The 15641-nt window shown below is 34.5% G+C and overlaps 1 protein-coding gene across 3 annotated transcripts in view; it reads right to left on the bottom strand.

The window, feature by feature from the left end:
• Positions 1-15641, bottom strand: part of PACRG (parkin coregulated) — a 232957-nt gene that overhangs the window by 60851 nt on the left and 156465 nt on the right. The window lies entirely within an intron of this gene.

The following is a 15641-nucleotide window of genomic DNA, read 5'->3' as shown; positions in this document are numbered from 1 at the left end:
TACTTAGACCTGATACAAAATAGGAGCACTCTGTAAATGCACACACAGCCATGTTCACTGTCCACCTTCAAATCCCTATTTAAAATCCTTCTTTGCCATGATGATAAAAACAACCACAACAAAACCCTTGACTACACAACTTCTAGATGGCTGACCACTGTTTTCACACTGAACAGAGCCGTTTTGTTGGTTTGTGCTGCCTCTGTCTGTCTTTTTTCTTCTACCTTCTAATGGCAGAGTTGCACTCTAGTCTGTGAGGGCTTTTGGGCAGGGAGTGTCCCTTTGTAGCATCTTTGCACTGTGTGGACAAAGGAGTCCAGGGATCTAGAACTCTACAAGGGAGAACACTTGACTTCATGGGCTGTATGTCCTATATATGGCACTTTCTTCTTTGCCCCAGGCTTGAAACATTCTTCACAAAGGAGTCAACCATGACTAAACCAAATCAGCATGGAGAAGGATCTCCAGCCACTGATGACATCAGATTTTTTGCTACTGTTTTAATCAACCTGACATGGTCCTTTCTGATCTACTGTTCATTCCAGCCCTTTTCTGTTTTATCTCATATTTCTTTCAGTTTCAACCATACTTTTTTCCTATTCTCATATCTGCTCTCTTTCTTTCACTCATTCTTCTATATGCATTTCTCCTTCTTTAAATATTACTTAAAAATAAGTTGAATGTGAAGCCTTGCACCTGTGGCTTTATGGGTATTGTAGATGCCCACTGTAAAGAAGCCAGCACTTATTCACGGCGTATTAAAAAGGCACAGTGAGAGAAGCGGAAAGAATTTTTACAGTTTTGGTGAGGCTAATTCTTGAATTTTTGTATTGATCCTGTGTCTTGCTAGAAAAAAAAAGATGAAAAATTGGCAGAGGTACAGCAAAGGTCCACAAGGCCTGAGAAAACACCATACAGTGTGAAACTCCAGCAGTGCAATGTGTTTTAACTATTTAGAAAGAAGACTGAAAAGTAACTTGACTACAGGACATAAGTATCTTCATGTGAAGAAAACACTATCTGCTAAAAAGCTCTTTGATCTTAGGAAGAGGGGTAGAATCAAAAGCTGAGTACTGAAGTAAAATTCAAATGCAAATTGAAAATTCAATGCAGATTAGGCATGCAATTTCAACTGTAAGATCATCTGGTCACTAGAAGAAATGCAAAGCAAACAAGGTCTTCAAATAGGGTGTGGATGCCTTTATGGAAGCTAAAATTCTGTCAGACTTTACGCTCCCCCTTTTCCAATTAGAGGCATGGTGTATTCAAACACAATTTATCACGCATCAACATCAAAGTTGATGGTCTGCTTATCTCTTTGGCTTTGAAATCTATGAATCTAATGACTCAGTGGCCTCAGTTTTACCGATCTTGCCTGTTCATTCTTCTCCTGATTCCACAGTTACTGTGCAGTGGCTGGCTGTTTAATATAGAACATTCTTTTAAAATACTGATTTAAAATATTAACTCTTCTCAAAGGGTCTCAAAGTCTCAAAACCTGCTTCCAGATCTGTGGCAAAGTAGAAAGATTACCTAACTCATATCACTTAGTAACTACAGAACTTATGAAGTCTTAGTTTATGAAGTTTGTTGCTTGTTAAGGTTGTGGGGACCAGGATCATTAACAAAATTATGCTCTTTCATTAGATCATCTCAATGAATATACTAACTACAAATTCTGTGGTGCAGTTCAAGAAAGCCAAGACATATTAGTCTAGATGTTTTCAGGACATTTGGTGCATCTCCCCCTCTGAAAAAAAAAAATAAAATATATATAGACTGCAACTGTATTAATGAAACTAACAGGACCAAGCACTACTCCAGTACTGCCTGTACCTGGTTTAACAGCTATGTTTTAACTGTTAGCAGGCACCCAGGCATAAATGCTGAGCCACTACAGAACAGGCTCAGGATACTCAGGATATTTTATTTGCTAGTACAGTCATAGCCATAGAATCTAAGGCTATACACACAAGGCAATTTCTTCCTTTAAGAACTGGATTAAAATATCTCTTTAATAAATCTATCCAGTCCTATCTTAAAGGCCATTGTGGGGTTCTCAATATGATACACAAATTATTCCAGGGCATAATAATTACACTTGAAACTAGAATTTAATGTAAGTTGAGTCTGAAGCTAACAACTTTTAGTCTCTGGAAATTGTATTATTCTCTGTTGGCAAAATTGAGTGCTACCAAGAGCTTCTACCCATTTTTGTGATGAGTAGCTATGTCAAATGACTAAGTCCTCTCTCAACAGTTTCTGTAGTGGATAAAGGACTAAACTGAAGCCTGCGAATTTAATGTTTCAGGGCATCTTTTCTCATTCTAGAACACTCTGAAATCTTTCCAATATTTCATATTCTTCTTGAAGTGTGATTATCCACTTTGAACACAGCACTGTCACAATAATTTATAATGAAATGTGCACAGACACCTTCTACTTGATAGTTCTCCTATAAACATGGTGTTATCCCATTTAACCACAGCACTGCACTGAGAATTCCTGTTGAGGAACTGATCTTCAATGACTTTATGTTCTTTCCTGAGTCGTCATTTTCAAAGACAAGCTCTATTACATAAGTACAACCTGTGGACTTCATTTCTGAGTTTACTACTTTGCACCTAGCTATAGTAAAACAAATTTATTTTGCTACTATCTGGTGATTAAAGTAACTTTTGATTTGTCTTACTGTTTTCATAACTTACTAGACGTTGTCTACAAAGGTTTTGTATCTTACTTGTATGATCAATCAAAACACGGATGTACATCCAGTCAGGAAATAATTCCCTCTGAGAGATGTCTTTGCCTGTGGCCCTTGGCATCTTCCCACAAATGGCGGTATTTTGACATCTGCTTGTAAGCCAGTCCTTCATACGCTAGTATATCTGATTAATTCCATATATTACACTTCTAACGAAAGCGTCATACATCACCAAAACAAATCAATTGAAAGATCCACGTATGCTGCATCGGCATGCATTGTTAAATGGCCTGTTTGCAAAAGAAATGCTGTTGATATTTAACATCAATTTAACAAACTTATATTAATTGGCAGAGTTTACCTCTTCTGTTTATTCCATTTTTGATTTGCCAAAGTGATCTCTTCATTGAATTAGAATACTTAGTATTTTTCTGGATATGCTAGTTGTAAATCCATAGGTACAGGTGAACTGAAAATGTGGTCAAATTAATTTTGTTGATTTTCTTAATAGGTAAAAAAAAGAATATATTCTTCTCTAACTCAGGTCAATTATTATTATAGCAAATAATTGTGAACATTTTCTGTGATTCAAATGAAAGATTTGAAGTTAGAAGATTTTTTAAAATTTCTCATTAAAATAGCACAGAGCAAAACAGTGGCATAATATGTTACTTTGGGTTTCTTTAGTTTCAGGTACTTAAAACTTCCTAAATGTGTTATTTACAATAGACATAAATACTGACTAAAATTTCCCAAATTTTGGTGTGTTTGATTAACAACACAAAGTATTTCTATACCTTTTATCTTTATTTTTCTACTTATCTTAACACTTGTGATAGAATAATGATTTACAGAAATATCTTGCATTTACAGCCAAATCCATGCTATACCCTTACTCCCACTAGTGTCACATATTCCAGCCCACTTTGCTACTTGTCAGATATTTCACTTGCCATTAGTCTGGTCCCTGATGCTCTAAAGTGCCATATGATAGGAGATATGTATATATAGATACATATACAACCATGCATACTAATAAACACCCATGCATACATATACATGCAATCAGAATAAAGATTGTTCTACAAATTTGGATTGCTTACTTGAACTTACATATGCAAATGTGTTAAAAGTTAATCATTTCTAAATCAGAACACATGATGCTCTGGGGTTTTAATGTTTGTATTTAGAAATTGGTCTCAGCAACCTTAACAACATATTAGAACATCTTCTGTAGTTGTAGCAATCATGAAAGAAACTGCAATGCAAACTGGTCATTGATTTTTTTCTTTTGCTTAATGTTTGTAGTTAATTTCAAAGGATGGAGAGAAGATTCTATTTTCTAGTGGCTGAAGTTCAATAAGAATATAATAAAACATGGTTACAGCCAACTTTTCACAGTGAAATTTCTGGTAAAGTCTCACTTTTTCATTATGTTTTAATACAGTCAAAGCAATGTTATAGAGAATTAAGCCCCCATAATACTGAAGAATTATCAGAGTACATGGGATTTGTTATATTTTAATTTAAATGAAGACATTGTCATCTATTTGGTGCTGATTTAAGAACAGACACTTGAAACATTTCATACCTAAATCAATAATGAACAGCATGTGTTTCCCTGCACTTCTGTTCTGAGTGATTCATCTGGAAACTGTGTGGAATGAAAATTAAGAGCAAGTGTTGTGACATACTGTGTTCTTTGATGGAATGATGTTTTTATTTGATATTGCAGCATTCTTTTCAGTGCAAGATTTTTGTGAATTGTCTTAAGTGGCCAGGGAGCCCTGAAGGTATATCGGCTAACACAAGGTTTTTAAACCTGTAATTCAGGAGGTAGAACTGGTTTATCAGCTCTAAGAGCCAAATCAGAACATATCATTTTCTCTACTAAGTTGTGTGTTGTTGTTTTGGCTGTTTTGTTTTTGTAATAGTAGTAGAATTTTGTTGCCTAATTCTTTTATTTATAACTTCTTTTGCCACTGAACCAAACTCTGCAAAAGGCAAGCTATTTAAACAAGCTGAAAAATATATTTATCAGCCTTTATACTATGCCATAATTTTCACACAGATATAGATAGATATGTATACTCTTTAGTTGCACATCATGTTAAGAAGTGTTAAAAAATTCCTTATAGGGGAAGATAGTAAATCCATACTCTACCCACACGTTTTGTTCACATGGAAATGTGAAATGTTTTTGCTTTACATGCAATTCAATAACAAAGAAGATAATAAATAAATAATTAAAGACAATACACTAGTTGCAGAAGGCAAGATCCTAACAATAGCAAATGTCAACTGTCTGCATCACAAACAACATTTGGCACAGGGACATGTAGGGAGAAAACTGAGTGTTATTGAAGTCGATAGCAAAACCTCTGCTAATATGAATACTCTGGAGTTTTTATTGGGTGTTTAAATAAAAGTGAATAAGCATGTATAATTTAAACTGAAACCAAACAAGCTGATTTTTTAAGGAAATAAAAAAGGACTGCTCTCAAAATCTGCAAATGAAAATGAGATTTTTTTAACTCCTTTTCATATGCTGTCAAGTATAGGTTCCCATAGCATCTCATTTATCCTTTCGTTACACAGTTTCTGTAAAAAATCTGTGCAGGAAGGTAAGCCCGAAGAGGATATGTTCAGAATCTTGCAAATGAGATGACTAATACGCGTGAAACCATTGGACTCAATATCCTGAGGCATGAGCAAACTGTCACCACTGACTGGTGACTCAGAAGTGCAAATGCTTCCTTCAATCTAAAAAACACTAATGTGGGAGAAAGACAGATGTTACTAAAGAATACAGGACTTGCTCTATAAGGCTGAAGATTAATTTCTCTTCCTGAGCCTAATCAACAGTACAGAATGGAGAAAAAAAAAAAAAAAAAGGCATAAATGCTTCTGATTAAGTATATTTCTGTGTTAGTTACTTCTATTGTATGTGATTTGTATTGCTGTAAACAATCTTCTTCATGCTATTACAGAGCTAAGAGCAGGACCAACCTGTTTTCCACTAGCTGTCTGGATATGGACAGTATTTAACTAGAGAATGAAGCAATGAAGGTCTTCTACAACCAGTAACTAGTTGAACTAAACAGGTATATCTTTTTGGACCTAGCCTACATTACTTTAAATTGTCTAATCTGTTACCTATCATCAGTTAGATTTATTTTCTCCAACACGAACAGAGCGGGTTTTATCTTCAGAGGTCATTACTACAACTGCTAAATAAAGCAGCACAAAATAATTGTGCAATGTTATTTCAGATCAAAATGCACTTTGGTCAATATTTCTCTTGTTTTGATATATGACGTATATTTTCTATTTTTACCAAATTTACAAAGCTGACTGTTCATTTGCATCCTGCTTCAAAGAAAACTGCTGACCGAGATCTACCAGGAGTTTATCATGTTGCCACTGATTTTATCTTACTTTTGCCTTTTTCACAATTATAACTGCATATTTTGAGATTAAATTTGTCTGGAATATACTCTATTCTATTGAACAATCTGCAAGCAACAGAGAACAGTAGCATAGCTCTGTCTCCACCTGGAATCTAGCAGGCTGGAGATTTTGCTCATAGCAGGGCACAGACGGAAGAGACTCATGACTTATTTTCTTGAAACAGGTACAAAGGTCTAAAAAGCAGATTTTAAGGCTATTGCTGAGGGCAGACTGGCTACATGCAAAAACTGTTTACTCAGAAAATGTGTTGCAAAACTGCATATACAAGAGTATTTATTGGGAAGAAGAAACATTTCATGGCATTCTAATGACCAGTCTTTATGAAATATAGTTATTGGGAAATCAACTCTGAAACTTCAAGCCAGATACAATTTAGCAAATCAGTTTAGAACAAGAAATATTTTCAAAAATTTTAGAATGTGTTACAGTCTCAAGTGGACCTGGAGTTTGAATGTCAGAAAATATTTTCTCCAATTTTATCAGCTACTTTAATAGAAGATATATTTATCTACAAACAATGCCTATCATAATTTCTTACAATTTCACTCAACTCTAATTAAAAGAAAAAGTCATTTTGACAGCTCATTCCACCAGATGGAACTGTTCATAATACATTTTTAAATGTTCTTGTTCAGACATCAGCACATACATTACACACAGTATGTATATGCTGAGAGTCCATCACTGAGAAAAAATAGATTTACTAAGCACAGAGGAGTTTTTCTAGATAGATTTAACTAAAGAAAAGGAGGGAAGACCAAATTTTAGTTATGAATTCAATTACAGTAGAAATTAGCCATAACCAATATATCCTGGTGTGTGGTGGTTTTTGTGGTGTGGGTTTTTTGTTTTTTTCCTCAGGAGACTGAATACTTCTGAGTATCCAAGATTCTGCTTCCTAAATGTTTCAAAGTTGAACATCCTTTAAGGTGCATTGGCATTGATTATTGGCATTTTGGAACAGGAGATAAGTGATTAATGCCATAACAAGAAAACAGCATTTCTTAATAATCAAAATGCATACCCTTTTCCTGTGGTACACAGTAGCTTTCTGACCCTTTCCTATTGTTCTATGGAAATTATTGCATCATTACTGTGAAATTATGCAGCAAACTTTACACAAGCCATGTATTGTGACTAAAAATCTAATAATGCTTAACAAAGATTAAGTGAAAAATAAAATTGAACTAATTAATAAATGAAAATTATTGCACAATAAAGAGGGTGGGTGAGAGAAGAATCCCCAGCCTGTAAGGGGGCATTAGTCCCAGCTCATGCTGGGACTCCAGATTTAGGATGGCAAAAAGCAACTCCCTTAAGCAGAATCATATTCTGTCCTCTTCAGCTCTCTACATTATGCTGAAGACGGACCTTTCTGAGTGAGGAAGCTTCAAACTACCTCTTAGCAGGTTCTTTGTCACAAGTGTCAAAGCTCTATTTGGACAAAATGGAGAATCGAGACTGTTTTGATCTGCAGTTTTCTTTGTTGTGAAGCCATTTCTTAACTGTTAACAAGCTAAGAAAAAAAAATTAATCATCAAATTATTGTAATTTCATTGGTAGTAATTGCAGGTAACAAGAGTTGATTACACAGTAGCCTTGTTTGAGAGAGTGACTTGAGAGATGCAATTTGCACACGTGCAGACTGAAACAATATATTCTTTGATTCTATAAACCACTCACGGAGATCTGGTATACAAAGATTATCAGTTATGCACAACTAGAAGCTAATACTTCCTATATTTATGAAATGCTTTAGGTACAGTCCCTGGGATATGATGGTATCTTTCTGAACATTCTCTTAATATTTTCAAAAACAAACATTTAAAAATACATAACAAACCATCTCTTCTAAAGAAGAATAATATTTTACTTAAGTGCTGTTAATATTTAGTATTCAGAATTTATCTCAAAAAGATCTATTCACTACTGTACAGAAACAAAGCTTTGTAGTAACATTTTATTTGTATAAAGCTGTGAATGACAGTGTGATGAACAAGCTCCATCTCCCAAAGATAAAACAAAGCTCAAGGAATGGATGAAAGTGAACCAAGTATCGCTGGCTGTCTGTTTTTGTAGATCACTCTATTTAGGTGCTTATTGCTACAAGCTGACTGTGTGTAACTTAAAAATGAATATTCCACATTGACATGCATTGTGAATGTATCCCCAGCCAACACAGATGGCATAAAATGCTTAGTGTTGTTTTCGGATGACATGTCATTCTGTGGGAAGATATGCCTGGAATAAACTTTATTTTGCCTTCTGACGTTTTTCCATATGATTTAATTATTCAGAGAATAGTAAAAAAGAATGCTTCAGTATGAGTGTGATCTATTATATACTCATAAATGAATTCAATACTTTGTCAAATATGTTTTAGAAAACAGATTTGCATGACATTGGTTTAGCTTATGTATTTTACTCACAGGAACAGGTGATTATGAGCTTACTTCCCTCTTCATCTATGTCTTCTGCATAGTTTACATATAAGCAATTATTCAGATATGAACATATACATTTACAAAATAATTCTGTCTTTGCCACAGAAATAAAATAATGATTCTACCCTGTTTTCACTATGTCTTTTGCGATGAAAGAAACTAACAATAGTTACATGCAGAAGTGGAAAGAAAAAAGGACAGATTCTGTGTCAGCTCTGTGCAGATGTAGAGGAATCAAGTACAATAACCTTTTACATGCATTAGTCAAGAAACGGCACTGCACAGATACTTTTTTTTCCTGTTGCAGAACAAAGAGCCTGAGTTCATGCATCACTGAATGTGAGGCAGCAGCTTCCCATCAGGGACTGGCTCTTGGGGAGCCCACAGGCAAAACAATGCAAACTGTAATTAGAATACTTTTCTCTCCCATTCTGGGAATAAACAATCTCTTCATTGTTCATGTTTACACAAATAACAAAATGCTCAGCTGCATTGTATAACTATAGACGATACAGTAGCAGTGTTGTTATAAATAATATATATGCCAATGTAATTTAGGTTTCCAATAAATGTAGAAATTCTTTAAGCATTTTCAACCTCCTGAGTTGCTCAAGCATGCATTTTCTGCATAGTCTGTGACTCAGATGCTGTAATGTCTTTTCTGCTTAAATATTTTCAACCAGATGATATTAAGTATGATCACTTTAAAACCTACTTATATTACTTTTTTCAAAGCTTTTGAACTTTACATTAGCTAATATACTGAGGGAGCAGTATAAAAAAAAAATTAAATCTGCTTGTCTGACCTCAAGTAATAGCTACATAATTTCTCAAATTTATTTTTGTCCAATAAAAAAAATAGCAGTAGCATTTTTATTTCCTGCCATTATAATTATTTTATAGTCATGGAAGTCTTCACATTTTAAGCTAGACCTCTGCAGTTGTTCTTCCTTGCAAGCCCTATCTACCTCTAAATTAATTATTTACTTTAAGAAACAAAACGCATGGGAAAATTTAATAAATAGTAACATTGCATAGTCTATGTTATATTTCAGAAATGAAAACCAAAGCTATTAATATTTTATTACTATTCTTGATTATGCCTCTAGCATACTGTAGAGTAGCTGGGGATGGGTTAGGAGATTTAATACACTTTGTCTCAGTTTTACGATCACCTTTAGACTGTTGTGTTTGGAACGCGTGCTACCATTATATTAACATGTACAAGTATGATGACTAATGCCATCCTATGTTATGTGATCTACAGAAAACTAATGACAATTACAAGACACTGTCAGTCTGATGTAAAAGAAATACGAGTTTACTATTTGGACTTTGTGTCCAAGTAAAGGAAGCCAATAAAGAGTGTGCTTTTAAAATCTATACTACATATGAGAAAGCAAAATAAGGGCTCCTATACAGGTAAAGTTTTAAACCATTTTGTTTACCTGCACCTTCCCCATGAGAAGCCATCTACGCATACTACAGGTAGTAGTTAACGTTCTTATAAAATTAATATATTTACCGTAGAATACACTTAATAAAATAGCTCAAGATGTCAGAAAGGCATAGGATGGAGTCTTGCTAGAATACCATGATTCAGCCTTGAATGGCATTTTACCTCTTGTTACTATTTGTGCTTTACCACATATTCTAAAATAATAGAGGTAGGGATACCTTTGCTAGAGTGGCCGAGAAATCTGACTTTGCTAGAATTGTGAGAATTTTGAATTCATTAATCCCTCACTCGGTTTTAAGTGATAGCCTTAGAACATGAAAAAAAATGGAACTTCTCAGTTCTAATATTTATTCCTTTTTTGTTTTATGAGCAAAATAGAACTTGTAGATGTCATAAAGTTAAAATGGGATGACAGAATTTCACACAAATACTTTGACTTTCTGGCCAAAGTCGCTAGACTTTGGGGATATAGAGTCAGGTATCCTAGCCCACATTTCAGTAAATGAAAACAGAAATTGATTGTCAGAGATAAGAAGCAACTCCTGGACAAATAAGGTCTGTGGCCTGTTTCCTGAGGTTCTCTTCAGTCAACCCAGGGCCTGGAGGTGAACCACATACATATGGAAGAAACGGCATTTTAGTACATAATACTGAAATTCATATAGGAGGTCAGACAAGTTACTGTGACCATATGCAAGGAGGTCTATCTGCCTCCTGAAATAGACCATAAGAAGTTCAGCACAAATTTGGCTTCAAGCCCCGATACACAGCTCAGGATCTCTACCTGGCATGACCAGGATTAATAACAAACTTTTTAACCTGTAGATTTTTTCCTTACCAGCAAAAAGAAAGCAATTTATTTTTATGTTCATAGCCATATATATTATAGCATATACATTAGTAAGGTTAGACAATGTTGCAAAGTAAAACAAAATCTAAGTCACGTAAGACTTAAAATTGCCTTAAAGCTAAAGGAAAACTGGGTCTTTTGACTCTCCTTCTTCTTGCCAAAAAAATAATTAAAGATCACCTTCCCTTTCACCTTGTGTTTTGGTAAAAACCACACCTGGATCTTCTTAAAAAATGTCATTGCAATAAAAATTGGGAAAATTATTTTCATCTTAAACATTTTAAATTATAGGAAAAAGATGGAACTAAGGCCTAGACCTTCAACCTCACAAATTGGTAAGAGATGGTGGCAGCTTCTCCTGTACCTAGAAAAAGGATAGACAATCACCAAGCATACTGAAACATTTGGGTTTTCTTCTCAGATTGACAGGACCTATATCTGCATTTCCTACTTCCAACTGAAACTGCTCTGATCATCACATTATGGATTAGCCTGTGTTTTATGCTTTAATTTGTGTTTTCTCAGCCACTCCTGTTAAATCTGTTAAAATCAGCTATTTAAATGCAGATAAGACATAGGTTACTAATGTCTAAATAAAAATCAAAAAATATTGAAACTCAAGTCCTTGCACTAAGAAATATTTAAGTATGTTGTAATTGGTGGGATAACCGAGGAAAAATAAACCTGAAAAAACATTGTTAGAATATACACAGCGTATTACAGTTCACATCTATTTTCTGTGTGCAGGGAGAAATTAGAATCCACACCTGCCAGGTTTTGGTGGGTGCTTTAACAAGTAGACTTTCAGGTTAAGAAGGATCAGCTCCCTGCTGATTTTATAATTAGGCCCCTTATTTATGAGTTCTTTTCTGGTGTTCTACTTTTCTATTTTTTTTGCAAATAGTTCACAAGTGACGAAAGCACTGACTTTTTAAATGTTCAGAGTACATTAATCATTTTGCTTGATAAGATTAACCGCACTTAATATGATATATTTTTTCATACCATCTTTTATGCTCCAGGCTCAGTTCCATTCCAATGGAAGTCAATGATTTCAGTTGATATAAAATATTGATTTCTGCTTGTGTTAAAAAATTACAGCACTTAGTACATAATCATCTGTTTACATTATGTCACCTAAAGCAGAATTTAGAATCTGCATCAAGTAAAACTCAGGGATTGGCTAGTGTTATTTATTCACTTTATTTTTTATTCATTACAAAGCACCTCAGGTACTTTGCAGGTCACCATGAAACCTACATAAACCTCAAAAGATTTCTGTACTGTCTTTAACTCCAGATGAGGAAAGGCTGATGATTTCACTTTAGGTATTTGCTGAGACCTGTTTGCATTCAAAACTCTGACTGCAACTCAGGAGGCAAGACTATGTGGAAATAGAAACTAAAAATAACACTAACAATTAATTTTTATAATTGGTTTAAAATAATTTAATAATAATTGAATTTACTATTACTAACATTATTCTAGTTACCAAAATAATCACAGAGCAGTTGAATTTAATGGCTAAGAATGAAAATCATTATTTTTCCGAACTAATGTAATTCATAATTCTAGCATACTTTGAACTGGTGGACTCAGTCTCAAAGAACTCTCAAAGAATTTCAAAACTTAAGATATACAGTGTAGTTCTTAGAATACAAAAACTGGACTGTAAAAGGTAGCAGCCAGATAGACAGCAGCTTCAGACACTTATACTCCAGCACAGATGGAAAGGCTTTGGCCACAGTATCGAATCAAGGTTCACGGAATCTTCAGTTTTCATCTGGAGTAAATACAACTCCAGTCTTTAATGTTTTGTCCAAGTACAGAGCAAACTTCTTTTTCTTGGAAGAAGTGCAAAGTTAATCATCTCATTATTGAACCTGTTGTTCTCTGCAATCTGGCAAAAAGGATTCTTCTTTCTTTTAAAATTATTATTGATTTGGAGAATAGTTCAGATTACACTCTGATAAGATGAATTATATCCTGTAATAGCACATGTAGACCTTCAGTTAGGAAGAGCTGAGCCACCAATTGTATGCATAGTCCTGTGATTCTGTTGTGATGACTAACTCTACCACTTTAGTTAATTAAAAGGAAATATAACTTCTTGGCTGATCCAATCATCATTTAAGGTAGATTCAGTGGGAATCCTTCCTTATTGAGAACTGGGTCAGACTGACATTTGTTCTCCAGTTGCTGACCTTGGAAGGATGTTATGATGTAAGTTTAGGAAAATGTTAAAGCTGTAAGAGATGGGCAGCAAAGCTATGAGAACATTGACAGAACAAATGTAGTGAAATCAAGTACTGAAGAACGCCATACAAGACAGCCATTTTCCCTGGTAGTTAATCTCTGAAGCAGCCCTATTCCTTCTCCCTCTATTGACTCCCACACGCATCACCAAAAGAAGTCCACAAAGTCCACTGACATTGCAGTTACAACCAGCCACCACAAAAAAATAATTGGTTGGACTGTAGTGCCACCCAGAGCAGGCACCAAGTGCAGGAATGGGAAAGGGGCAACAAATCAGGTGTGTTTTTAAGAATACATTGCATTCTTCATACAGATGTAGGCTCTCAAGCTTTTTGTGCAGTTAATTTTCTGATTTTTGAGCAGGGCTCAGTTAAGGTTCAAAGAACTTTGGGTAATTAGTGGAGAAGAAGAAACGGTCCAGTTATCCCAGAGCAAACCTGAGACAACTTCCCTTGATAATCCATAATTGTAAATGTTTTTGTAAAAAACCCCTTTGCAATAAAAACATGGTGATTTCACAGTTTGAAGCTTTTCCTAGTTATTGTTCCCAGCTTACAAATGGAAGTTCAGTTATTTGGATTTGAGAAATAAGAAATATTTGGACTTTCCTTTTTTAAGGATGTACTATCTGATTAACTATTCCACCAATTGTTGCAGTGCATCCTGACACTGTACAATAGTGCATACCCTAGAATGTCTGTTGCTTTGAATTTAATATTTGCTAAATTTATGGTAATAATAGTTGCAATTAAAATTAAATTATATTAAATTTTATTGAAGTGAACTATGTAATATCATATCTGTGCATTATATTAAAAATAAAATTTAGAACTTACCAATGAGTTATATCACTTGCATCCACAAGCCATTTAAAAATAATTTTACACTATTTATGTTTTAGTAATTCTTAGAACACCATGGAAAATAAGAGAAGTTCTGATGATGTCTAGATATTGTATATAAAAATGTATATATAATATACAAAATGGTGATACTTCTGACAATATACAATCTGTGTATGTTGCCTTATATTTTGGTTTTGTTTGTTTGTATAAACAGAGTTACCGTTATATAGCATTGATCAGAAAGAGAGAGTTCACAACTTATAGGAGGGCAATAGTTCATTCACCATTATTTTTCCTGTCTGTTTATTTTTGCTTTGGAGAAATTTTTGGCATTAGAAGTAATAATAAAGACAATTAGTTTGAATCATTTGGGGAACAAAAAAACCCACCACCAGCAAAAAACCTCCAAAACCAAGCCCAGCTTCTGGTTAAATAATGGTTAAAGCATCCAACCAGTTTTCATCCTGCATGTAATTCAGTGTTCTCCCACTGACATAATTCTGTGTTCATGACAATAAAACAGTGTAATATCTTACTTATTTCAAGATCTATTTTTCAATATAGATTTAAATTATGAAAACAAATTATAATCCCCAAAGCACCTACTGAGGTTTCTGTTTTACAGTTGGGCAACTTACAAATGATAAACAGTACTTCTTTACATTTAATTGAATGAATTATCTCTCCTAGAATGGCAGTTGGTCCAATTTCAGTCCTAAGAGGAAACCAAGAGAGAGAGCTTACATGAAAACTGAAAAGTAGTTTTTATGAGCATTAGTCTAGTGTCAATGTTATGGCTACAAATACGGTAAGTGGTCAGAAAATGATCAAATCTAAAAGATGAATGAGATTTCTTGATAAAAGTTAATCCCAAATTTTCACATTACTGTATTGTTTTAGAAAGACTAGCAGAAAAAAAGCATTTCTGGGGACTACCAGGTTACTTCTTCAATGAAACAGGCCTGTATCAATAAACATACCAAACTTAAAACCTGCTATTCACTCCATAGGTGTATGATATTTGAGCTTGTGCTTTGAGCTTATGCTTTGGGTTTATGCTCAAAGAGTTTCATTACAGCAGACCAAACAGAAGAGAGAGAAAACTATTTTAGTGGGAAAAAGCTACAATAAACAAAATGGAAGTTTCAGGAAAACGGTGATTATAACATCAACGGTCAAGGCACATCTAGGCTCATTTGGAAATTTTTGCCGAAAACTGTTATAAGAAATTAATTTGGTTGGTCAAAGGACCAGAAATCTGTTTTGCCAGTGACAGTGTAATCCTGAGCAATTCATGCATGAATGGCACACTCCATTTTGGTTAAACTGAGCCTGACGGATAGGCTGCCAACCTTCAGTTGTCCATTATATCCACTATACACCCACCCCTCACTGAAAGTAATTCCCTCCATCAAGTCTACTAGTATGATGCACACGGAATCACTTCCTAATGAAATTCTATTAGAATGAACCAGGTTAACTTAAAGACTTGTAAACTTTGAGTTATTTGGCTGACTCAGGGCGAGGAACAATGACATGTGCAACTACACCAACTTCTAAGCAGATTGAGAGAAGGTCCTTCATTTGTCTTTTGTAACATCATCTTGATGAT

The sequence above is a fragment of the Columba livia genome, chromosome 3 (assembly GCF_036013475.1).
Source record: "Columba livia isolate bColLiv1 breed racing homer chromosome 3, bColLiv1.pat.W.v2, whole genome shotgun sequence".
NCBI classification, from domain to species: Eukaryota; Metazoa; Chordata; class Aves; order Columbiformes; family Columbidae; genus Columba; species Columba livia.
The sequence above is the reverse complement of the archived record's forward strand: the minus strand, read 5'-3'. Positions and strand labels throughout refer to the sequence as shown.